This window comes from Bison bison, unplaced genomic scaffold (genome assembly GCF_000754665.1).
Source record: "Bison bison bison isolate TAMUID 2011002044 unplaced genomic scaffold, Bison_UMD1.0 scf7180017864473, whole genome shotgun sequence".
NCBI lineage: Eukaryota > Metazoa > Chordata > Mammalia > Artiodactyla > Bovidae > Bison > Bison bison.
In genome coordinates this window covers 16972423-16984482 of record NW_011495034.1, presented here as the reverse complement: position 1 = coordinate 16984482, position 12060 = coordinate 16972423, and the positions used below count along the sequence as shown (strand labels likewise).

The 12060-nt window shown below is 47.4% G+C and overlaps 1 protein-coding gene and 1 non-coding gene across 2 annotated transcripts in view; both read left to right on the top strand.

Annotated features, from left to right (window-relative positions):
• The window catches only part of NDRG4 (NDRG family member 4), a 100454-nt gene that overhangs the window by 58792 nt on the left and 29602 nt on the right, over window positions 1-12060 (top strand). The window lies entirely within an intron of this gene.
• On the top strand, window positions 5922-5994 carry TRNAG-CCC. The gene has a single exon. It is a non-coding gene; the product is annotated as a tRNA-Gly (tRNA).

Here is a 12060-nt window from a genome sequence, read left to right as displayed (position 1 = left end):
CACCAGCTAATTCCTACCTTGTGCGCTGCGGGTTCCTGTGCGGAGCCGGGCCCCGGGAGAGGACTTGGGGCGGTGCCCTGCCCGGCTTTGCTCTCTGAGTCTCCGCGGCCCGGCGTCGGGGTGGGTAGAGCGCTTGCTGCCGGGATGTGGTCGGGGGAGCGGCCCGCTGGAGTCAAGCTCTAGTCAGGTCTTCAGAAGAAGAAAGGGAGCTTGGAGCCCCTGCCCTTCTATCAGTGTCGCTCCGTTCCCCCCAAGAAAGGAGCTCCCTGGGCTCCAATAGACTTGAGGGCTGGCGAGGGAGGGGGCTCGGATTTCCGGCTCCCTGTGACAATCTGAGCAGCCCTCCCTGCGAGAAGTTACTCGCTGGGAGTAGAGGCCAGTGATCAGGAGAGTGGGGAGCCAGATTGGACCCTGATGACCAGGAAACTTCAGCCTTGGGCCCCTCTGAAGAAGTGCCAGCCACTCTGCTGGAAACCACATCCCGGGTACAGCGGCTGGAATCAAAAGAGGACACTGGGTCTGCTCTGGAGAGGAGGAAGGGGACGGGGCAAGGGGTCTGAAGGGTGCAGACAGTCTCCCAGACAGGAAGGGCTAACCCTACTGGTGGCTCCTGTGGTCTCCCCAGGGGAGAGGTGCAGAGACCTAGACAGGAGGATGGGGGCTGGGAACAGCAGGGAGGTCCAGATGCCCCCAGGTGCCCGGCTCTGGGGTGCTCAGTCAGTGTGTGTTGCAAAGACACATGGGTTCCAGAAAATATCCTCTGGTACCTGGGAGGTTCAGTCCCTCGCCTGGAGGACCTTGCCACCGGGTGCATGGGAACAGAGCGCGGAACAGAGCGCAGAACAGAGGACAGGACAGGGAAGGGGGTTTGGTGTGGGGACACACTCAGGAAGCAGGTTGGAGCCTGAGGTGGGAGATGAGGGGAGAGGAGAGATTTGAGCATGTGGCAGCATTTGAACTGCACCCTAAAAGACAGATTTTCTATTAATGGAGAGGGAGGTAGTGCTACAGGCTGAAGAATGGAGGGACCAGCACATGCAGAGGGCTTGGGATATGAGAGAGGCTTGAACCAAGCAGAGGCTGGAGGGCTGGAGTGTGTGGGATGGAGTGCGGGGGAGGGGATAGGTAAAGTTTGGTGCTGTAGGTATGGGTTCAAGTAACAGTGAGTCCTCCTTGGCTCAGGCCAGGCTCGTAGAGAAGAGGAGATGGGCGCTGTTCCTGGAGCACTGGGAACACTAACCAAGTGCTCAGAAGAGCAAGCTCTGAGCCCAGTTAGCCAACGGCTCCCCCCGGCCAGTTCCCTGCCAATTTTCTTTGTAGAACTCACCTGAGGCAGGCCAGTCCTCCTGACTTCAAAGGGAAGCACAGGTGGCTGGACTTGTTAATCCCCCGGAGGGAAAGTTTTCACCACCCCATGGGTGGGTTTTTAGAGCTCCCCACGCAGGACAGAACTCCTGGATCCTTCTCCTTTAGCCCCAGAAGGGCCTGGAGGAGGAATATTGGTGGGAGACATGTGTGGGGGCTCTGGCGGGGCTCCAGGCTTTGGGGTCCCAATACAGTGTACCCTCATCCTCTGGCTATATGGGTCAGGGCCCCTCCTCCCTCATTAGACAGACTTGCCCAGTTCTCACAGACTCTGTGCCCCTGGCCAGGCTGGAACAGGGCTCCCTTGGTCAGTCTTCAGTCCTGGGTCCCACTGCCATTTTCTCTCACCAGGCCCTGGGAGACAGGGCATGCCCCAGCTCCAGTGGTTTTTCCAGCTTTCCCTCTTTCTCCAACTCCCTCCCATCCTCTTCCTGGTCCCACCAATCTGGGTTCATATCCCAGCCCCTCTGCAGGCCAGCTGCATGACCTCAGACAGGTGGCTTAACCTCTCTGACTCCAGTTTTCTCATCTTAGAGGTGAAACTGTTGACCCCTGCCTCTATAAGCTGGGGTGAAGCTTGCTGAAATGGCACAGGAGACACTCCTGGCTGGGGCCTGGCCCCTGGTGGGCACCTCGTGGGCTTCATCTCCCCTCGGGTTCCTTGGTCTTAGCTGTCCCTGTGATGGAGAATCCACCTGCCCTGGCTGATTGGCCACTAGAAAGTCCGGATCTGCTTTCACCCACTTTATCCCTGTTCCATGCATCTGTGAAAATTTGACCTATCTGCTCCATTGGCCGATGAGCAGGTCACAGGTTGTGGCTGGTTTCTCGTAGTGGCATACAGCAAGCGCTCAATAATTGTTGACTGAGCCAGGCTCAGCAGCATCTCCAGGATAATTTCATAGAGGTCTCCAACTCCCTGCCCGCACATCAGCATTAGGAAATTATTTCACTGAACCTCTGTTCAACTCATGTTTATTGAGCTGTTTATAGTTTTCACATTCTCCCATTTTATTATTGTGATCATTTTACCAGTGAGGCCAGTCTCTGCCTCACATCATACAGCTGAGAAGAGGTGGTGCTTTGTTTCAAACCTGAGTCCTGAGCCCTGAGCCATCCTATGCGTTTCTAACTGCCTAGCTCTTCCGGGCCAGTCTCACAGCTGCTCTACCCTTCACTTTCCTCATCTGTGAAATGGGCTCGTCGTGGCACCGCCCACACAGTGGTGAGACTGTGTGTAAAACGTCAAGAGCAGCATCTGGCAGGTGGGCAGCGAGTGGGAGAGGTGGGGCTGTTGTCCCTAAGCTGTGTCCTGAGGTCTCCTCCCCTTCCCTCTGTGCTCCAGTCACCGGATCCCTTCTTCAGGGAATTTCCAGCTCCTTTCTTCCTCTGGGCTCTCCACACAATCCAGGCCTCCTGAGATGTGCATCTGGGGGACTCTGCTTCAGCCTTAGGTTCTCCGTCACTTGGGAAGGGGAGACATGATTTTCTAGGGTTGGGTCCTGCTGGTCTGACGTCCACAGCTCTGACACAAGGTAGGGAAAGCTAGTCCCCCTTACTTATGGGGCTGGAAGGATGCCCATGAATTGTTATGGGCAGCCCGAGCCTGTCTTTTTGTTTCAGCAAGAAGAGGAGGTGGTTCTTCACCCACGAACAATGCTTAGGCGGCCAGCACCTAGTTTCCAGACGCCCTTCCAGGGTGCTCCCGCACAGGGAGAGCAGGGATTCAAGAATCAGAGGGTGTGAATTTCAGAGTCTCCTCTCTGCTCTCAGCTCCTGAGCATATTCTTAATTTCTCCAAGCCTCCGTCTCTTTATCAATAAAATGGGAACAAAGGCCCTCCCTTGTTAGCATGGTAAGAAGGACCCAGGACTCTGTCCTGCCCACGCACAAGCTCTCTGCGGCTTCAGGGGACAGACTCTTGGTGCCTTTTTTTATTCTTTAGTGAGATGGGAAAAGTGGGACATTTGTCTGTTTGCTAGCAGGAAGGTGATGGTTTTTGTGCATTTGTTCTCCAGCAGTCTGTCTCTAGGAGGGTTCGGAGTCAGAGCTCTAAAATGGCAGATTTAAGGCTCTGAAAAATGGTCCCTTGGGAGCGTCAGTATTAGACGCTGGAAACTTTCAAAATATGCTTGATGTGTGATTAGAAAGCCAAACTTTGGCCAGTTCAGTCTGGAATTTTGGTATCATTTTAACGCGTGGAATGTGTATTTAAATAGTGTTAGATTGTGGGCAGGTATAACTCTGACCCATATATTTATATGTGGGGGAAACTGAGGCATAGATTTACCACCCCCCCAAGACCCTGAATCCTCATTGCTAGCCCATCCATTTTAGTAAACTTCACTGCTTCACTCAGGTGCTGGAGTCAGGTGTGAAGGGACACGTGGGTTGCTGGACCAGCGGGGAGGGGAGCAGGTCCTTACACGGGGTGTGGGGAGATGGGCAAGCTGTTCCACTGGTGCAGCTTTATGAAGGGCAAGATGGCAGTGATGTATCAAAAGCTCAAAAATATGTATGGTCTGTGACTCAGCAGTTGAATTTTTAGGAACAAATAAAGATGTGTTCAGAGGTGTTTGTTCAAGGATGTTATCCTGTAGTTGCTTATAGAAAGGAAGGAAAAACAACTGGAGACAACCGCCTAACAGTAGGGGAGGCTAAATAAACAGGAGCACACTCACACCAGGCAACCTCAGGCAGCTGCGAATTAGGCTACCGAAAGTCACTTACCCACCTGAACAGATGTCTCCTGATATACATATAATAACGTGATGACAGCTCACACTTCTATGGCATTTGTCGTGTGCCAGGCACAGTCCAAAGCACTTTCTATATGTTAACTCATCATCATAACCACCATATGAAATATGTGCTGTTATTTCCTCCTTTTAGACAGATGAGGAAACCAAAGCCCAGAGAAGTTAAATAACTTGCTTAAGGTCACACAGATGGCAAGTAACTGGCTGAAATTTCAACCAGGAGATCTGGCTCCAGAGTCCAAAAGATGTTTCAGAACAGTGTTTTTTGTTTTTAAATGTACAGATTAGCACTGGAAGTGAAAAGAGATAAGCAAAAATGTTAACAGTGGTTTCCTCTGGTTACTAGGATCATATGTGATTTTTTCTTTTTGCTCTTCTGACTTTTCTCAGTGAATGTGTATTGCATGACATTCAAGTTCTATTTTAAAAAATGAAAAATTAACAAATGCATAGGGGAACGTGCGAAGCTCTGGGGGTCTGATGAAACCAGAATTCCTGGGGGGATTCTAAAGGCGGTCTGAAGTCTGCTTTTGTGAAGAGGGTATGTTCTTGGAAAACTCTAGGGAGGAAGTGTCATTCACGGTAGATATTGAACTTGCCTTTCCATAAGTATAGGGAGGAGGAAGTCATTGTAGGCAAAGTGGATAACACACAGCTGGGGGGTGTGTGTGTGTACACACGTGCTAGGCTGAATTTTGGCCCCCAGATATATTATGATCCTAATTCCTACAAGGGCTTTCCTGATGGCTCAGCAGGTTAAGATGTAGGAGACACAGGTTCGATCCCTGGGTCAGGAAGATCCCCCTGGAGGAGGAAATGGCAATCCATTCTGGCATTCTTGCCTGGGAAATCCCATGGACCAAGGAGCCTGGTGGGTTACAGTCCATGGAGTTGAAGAGTCAGACACAACTGAGCGACTGAGCACACGCGCACACAGCTCTTGTTTGCAGTATGTGGGATCTTTACTTCTGGCATGTGAACTCTTAGTTGCAGCATGTGGAACCTAGTTCCCTGACTGGGGATCAAGCCTGGGCCCCCTGCATTGGGAGTGCAGTGCCTTAGCCAGTGGGACACCAGGGAAGTCCCAGTCCTCAGGTGCTTTAAACACCAAACCACACGTGTACACTCCAACCAAAATGACCATACGTCTTTAGCCCCACATCCAATACCTTTGAGGACTGAGATGTTTTTTCAGTTCATGTTGGGGCAGGGGTGGGGAAAGCAGCATAGGCCCTGTGTGCCTGGTGATGCTCCAGTCCTGGGCAAGTGAGAATCCTGGCCTGTCCCACCCAAGCGCACACCTGCTCCTCGCCCATCAGGTGACAGCTCCGGGTTCAGACCCCGTCTCTGTGGTGATGGGTCCAGTCCACACCTCTCCCCCGAGGTGCAGACTCTAGAACCCCATTGGCAGCATCCCTTGGCTCGGGTCTAAGCCAACTGCCTGAGCTTTTCCCCCAACCCCACCCTCTTTTCCCCAAGGCCTTCTGGGCCCATAAACAGCAGCTCTTTCCCTCCAGTGGCTCAGGACAAACCCAGATCACCTTGGACTCTTCTCTGTCTCTCATTCCCCATATCTGATCCACCTGCAGCTCCCGCCAGCTCTACCCTCAGAACATACCCAGCCACCACCTCCACCCAGGCCTTCAGCATCTCTTTCCTGGATTACTGCAGCGACTGGTCTCCCTGCTCCCACCCTTATGCCCTAGGTCTGCTCCACACATAGCAGGAGAAGGGAGACTTTAACATGGAAATCCTATCACATCACCCTGCTGCTCAAAACCCTCCAAGGCAGAGACTTCCCTGGTGGTCCAGTGGGTAAGACTCTGCACTCCCAATGCAGGGGGCCTGGGTTCAATCCCTGGTCAGGGAACTAGATCCCATGTGCTGCAACTAAAAGCTCCCACATGCTGCAACTGAAGATTCTGCATGCTGCAACTTAAAAAAAAAAAAAGATCCCACATACTGCAACAAAGACCCCACTTGCCACAAGTAAGACCCAGTGCAGCCAAATAAATAATTTTTTAAAAACCAAAACCTCTAAGATACCTCAGGAAAAGCCAGAGTTTTTCTAACAAAACTTCTAGATGAAATGTGATCTGATGCCTCCTCCACTCTTCACTCTTTGTCCTTACCCCTCCCTCCCCGCTCCCCTCGACTCACTCTGCTCCAGCCATGCTGGCTGCCTTCCTCGAATCCACCCGAAGCCACCAGGCAAACACCTGCCTCACGGCCTTAGCACTTGCTGTTCCTCTGCCCTGAGCACTCTCCTAGGCATCCACACAGCCCCCTCCCTCACCTCCTCCACGCCTTTGCTCTCATCACCTCCTCGGGTAGGCCCACTCTTACACTCTGTTTCAGATCACAGCCCCACGCTCCTCCCCCTACTGTGATGTTGCTTCCCGGCATGTCTGGCACACCGGGTATTTACTTGGATTTGTTGATTGGAATTCTCCTGAAAGTTCCACAGATGTAGGGCTTCTTGTCTGTAATCATCGGTCTTTTATCTCCGGTGCCTGAAACAGTACCCGGCACATAGTAGGTCAGTATTTGGCGATTGAATGAATGAGTGAATAAATGAAGGATGTAGACCTGAGCCACTCGGCTGCCCTGAGAGTGTGATCATTCTGGTGCCATGCGGGCTGAGAGTGGGGCGGGGGTGACATTTCCCCAACCAGGTACTGCTATGAGAAGAAATGGCCTGGGTTGAGCGGCACTGACACGCGGCCCCCTTCTGCAGACATTGTATGTAAGGCGGGGAGACCCTGGGAGCGGCTTGGGGTGGGTGATTTCCTGCCAGGTGTGTGTTGTTCCTCAAAATAGGAATACAAGAGGCAATTCAGAGGGGACGGGGGCTTTCTGGGAGAGAAATACCCAGTCAGAAAGCTGCTCCTTCAGGCTCTCTCTTTCCTGCAGACCACACTGCAGACCTGCGAGCTGGGGGAGACTTGTTGCCTTGTGTTACCCGCTTTGAATCTTGCACAAACATCCAGTATCTTTGTTTCCGGACGTTTGCCAAATTAGGCAAAGATACAGGAGTGAATCGAGGCACCTGTGTTCAAGAAACTTGAGAATTTGCGGCCCCAAGTGCCAGACTGAGAGCGTTTTAACTTTTGAATGTGGGTCATGGTTATCAGTGTTGACGCAGCTTCTGTGAGCCTGTGAGGGGTGGTCTGGAAGGGGCTGGCTTACTCTCTGAAGTGAGAATGCTGCCCACTGCAAAGAGGGGTCTGCAGAATTTCCCTGTGTCCCCTCAGGCAGGCCCAGCCTGTTCCTTTTCTTTGGGTTCCTTTAGCATGTTAGGCTGGGATTCCAAGAAAAATGTCCCAAGTTTAAATTAGCTTTGATGGTATGTGACAGAAAGCCAAGGATAATAATAATAGATTAAACAGCAGAACAGAAACACACTCGCAGACATAGAAAACAAATTTATGGCTACCAAAGGTGAAAGAGGGAGGAGGGATAAATTAGGAATTTGGGATTAACAGATACACACTACTCTAAAATAGATAAACAAGGACCTACTGTATAGCACAGGGAACCATATTCAATATCTTGTAATAACCTGTAACAGAAAAGAATCTGAAATATATGTGTAATATATAAAATATATATATATATAACTGAATCATTGCTCAATGCCTGAAACTAACACAACATTGTAAATCAAATATACCTCAATTAAAATATGGATAAAAGAAGATAAAGGATATTTCCCTCTTTTATAAGCAGAGTCTAGAGCTAGGCCATCCAGAACCATGGCTTCATGACTCTCAGGAACTTAGACGCTATCTATAGTGGTACTCTACCACCTTTAGTATCCAGCCTCAGGGTCCAAAATGGCTGTTCAAGTTCCCACCATCACATCTGTATTCCAGTCAGCAAAAAGAAGGAAGGGCTGAAGAATGGCATGTCTCCTCCCTTTAAGACCACTATCCCAAAGTCACATGGTTCCACTTACATCTAACTGGCTGATTGTTGTCATAAATAGGCTTTATTCCCTTGTCTACCTACTCATCTAAAATTTGGGGATCTAGTATTAAGAGTATCAAGGGGAGAACAGATACTGGGGGACAATTAACAGTCTCTGTCGCAGTGGACTTTTTCCTGGCTCCATACACAAGCTGCTTACATGGAATATATTATTGGGATTCCCATTCTGTCTGCAGCTTGGTCTGAAGGTTGGAGGTTTGTTTAATGTCTGGAACTGTGTTGTGTACAGAAACAGAGTTCACACATAGGTGCTGTGCCTCAATGGAAGAAAATTTTATAAAAGAGCTATGTTATGGCAACTCTCAGATGCACCTTTTTTTCATAACATCTCTGACATATATCCTCTCTTGGTGAGGTGGGCACCAGGACCACTGTTTTGCCATCATGGTACACCAGAAGGTGTAGTCTGGTGAGAAATCCTGGAGGGGGTAGTGGAGCCCTCTTGGGAAATGCTGTACCAGCGACATTCCTGATATCAGAGGAGCTGGGACTCCATGGAAAAGCATAGCCAGCCACAACCTCAAGACAGAGTAGGACTTCCCTGGTGGTCTAGTGGTTAAGAATCCACTTACCAATGCAGAGGATGCAGGTTCAATCCCTGGTCAGGGAAGATTCCACATGCCGTGGAGCAGCTAAACCCAGCAGAGCTACTGAAGCCAGCAAACTCTAGAGCCTGTGCTCCACAACAAGAGAAGCTGCTGAAATGAGACACCCTCGCACTGCAGCTAGAGACTAGCCCCCTTAGAGAAAGCCCTCTTGCAGCAACAAAGACCCAGGCAGCCAAAAAAAGAGAGAGAGCAATTCAGAAACATCGGATCCTGAATGTGAAGAAGTTTTAGGAAGAACTGATGCAGTTTATTTCACTTCTATTTTTTTTTTCACATCTATTTCTTTTTAAGAATTTACAAGCATTGTACAGCAACTATACTTCAATTTTTTTTCTTTTTTTAAAAAATTTATTTATTTTAATTGGAGGTTCATTACTTTATAATATTGTAGTGGTTTTTGCCATACATTGACATGAATCAGCCATGGTTGTATATGTGTCCCCTATCCTGAATCCCCCTCCGACCTTGCTCCCCATCCCATCCCTCAGGGTCATCCCAGTGCACCGGTTTTGAGTGCCCTGTTTCATGCATCAAACTTGGACTGGTGATCTATTTCACATATGGTAATATACATGTTTCAATGCTATTCTCTCAGATCATCCTACCCTCGTCTTCTCCCACGAGTCCAAAAGTCTGTTCTTTATATCTATGTCTCTTTTGCAGTCTCACATATAGGGTCATCATTACCATCTTTCTAAATTCCACATATATGTGTTAATATACTGTATTGGTGTTTTTCTTTCTGACTCACTCTGTATAATAGGCTCCAGTTTCGTCCACCTCATTAGCACTGATTCAAATGCGTTCTTTTTAATAGCTGAGTAATATTCCATTGTTATACTTCAGTTTTTTAAAAAAGAACTTATAAGAGTGATAGATGTGGGTCTAAGTCTAAAAGAATAAAATATTTTTAAAAATTAATTACCAAAAGTTCTGAATGATAGGAACTCATTATGTTAGTGACAGTTCTGCAGTTACTTTGTGTGTATAGTAGGAATGAGCAAATAAAAATATTGGGGATAATGATAGCCAGGTTTCTCACTGTGGAGGAAAAACAATTACAAATAATGAAAGGAGGGAAGTTAGAATAAACTGAGTGGTGTTGAATTGGAATTAGAGATGTCACTATAAATTCCAGATTTTTAATAGATATACAGATACATACATAGATAGAGAAAAGTGTGTGTGAGGCAGAAAATATAAAAGATGAGTTTGGAGTAAATTAGAAGCTACTAAAAAATAAAAAAGACAGCGAATGGTGAAAAGACCCAAGAGCCAACTTAACTCCCAATGGCCAAATCTGGCACAATCAGAACAATAAAATAATAATGGAAATGGATTATAACCCATAGAATAAAATAAGTAATTGAATAAATCAGTGAATGGAGAAGAAAAGACAATTCTGTGTCTTCCAGGAGAAATCTGATTAATAAATGTAGAAGGGATGATGGAAATAGAAAACGATCATCAAGCAAATACCACTGTAATAACTGTAGGCAAGCCTCATCCATAGTTGTTAAAATTAGTGGGCAGAAAGTATGATGAGAAACAAGATGTCTGCATAGTCTCAAAGGATCTTCCCACAAGATACATGTTAGTTACAAAGGGAAAAATAGTAACTTTACACTGGAGAAACCCGGCAGAACCTGAGTCAGGGAATCAAGCTTAAGGTTCCCCAGTAATGAGACAGACTGACATCTTGTACCCCATGAAATGGCGCAGTGACAAGGGCACATTTCTTCTGCTGTCTTCTTGCAAAAAATACAAAACCTCGGTCTAATCATAAAAAAAAAGAGAGAGAGACAAACCCAGACTGAGGGACAGTCTACAGATTTTAACTACTCAGTGTTTCTCGGGTGTCAGCATCATAAAAGACAGACTGAGGAACTGTCCCTGAATGGAGGGACCGTGCGGCGACTAAGGGCAGTGTGGCATCCTGGACGCGGAGGCTGCTGGAAAACGTGAAATTCAGTGACCGGTGCAGATTGCATCACCGGATTATATCAGTATTTTCCTTCCTGGTTTCTCTAATTGTTTAAGGTTCTGTAGCACGGTGACATTCTAGAGGAAGCCGAATGAGGAGTATGTAGGAAGTTTCTGTGCTTTTTTTTCTGTGATTTTTCTGTAAATCTGAAATTATTTCAAAATAAAAAGTTAAAATGTAGGGGGCAGTATTAATTTTATCAATAATGGGTTTTTTTTTTCCTTCTTTTCTATTGGTTCATAAAATGTTAGTGTCAGCTCTAATTGATGGTATCTTAGATTTGATAAGATCTGCTCTGTAGAATCGGAGAAGGCAATGGCACCCCGCTCCAGTACTCTTGCTTGGAAAATCCCATGGACAGAGGAGCCTGGTAGGCTGCAGTCCATGGGGTCGCTAAGAGTCAGACACAACTGAGCGACTTCACTTTCACCTTTCACTTTCATGCATTGGAGAAGGAAAGGGCAACCCACTAAGGTGTTCTTGCCTAGAGAATCCCAGGGATGGCTGAGCCTGGCGGGCTGCCGTCTATGGGATCGCACAGAGTCGGACACGACTGAAGCGACTTAGCAGCAGCAGCAGCAGCTCTGTAGAATAAAAGTCTCCTTTTAGACTCTTCCAAATACATATTCTTCCTCTGAAATGAGCATTGTTATAGTTACCCTGATTCATTCGAGGACCTTTTTTCTTTTTTAATTTGCAAATAAAAGTACCTGTTCCATGCATGTATTTTTCACATAAATGGGCTTATTTATTTATACTTATTATTCTGTGCCATGCCCTTTTCTCTTACCTGCGTATTTTAGAATGCCTTCCTTATCTGTTTGAGTGGACCTGCCTCATTTTTTAAATAGCTGTGTGATGCTCAGGGGTATAGATGTGCCAGGGTTTGTTTAACCATTCTCCTGACATTTATTTTCCTTGTGATGATTCTTTTCACTTTTTTTCCTATTCCAAAGAGCGCTGCAGAGTGCACCCCTGTGCAGAGCCTCTTCGTGTTTTTCTTCAGGATAAATACCAAGAAATGGAATTATTGAGAGAGATTTGCATTTTCCCCACAACCTCATTGACACTGAATGTTACCAATCATTTAATACTTTAGAGTCTGAGCAAAGAATCATTCATTCATTCATTTCATGTCATTCAACAAACACACATCGTGTCAGAAAATATTAACAATTTATTTTCATTATTATTGCTGTTGTCATTGTTGTGGGCATGTGATGGGGAAAGGCATTTCAGGCAGAGGGAAGAGCATGCACAGAAGCACGTGCTTCCTGCAGGAATAATGGGCCGACTGAGTCAGCTGGGGTCTTTAGCTGAGTGTCGGCATCCAAATATGGCTGCCTTCAGCACA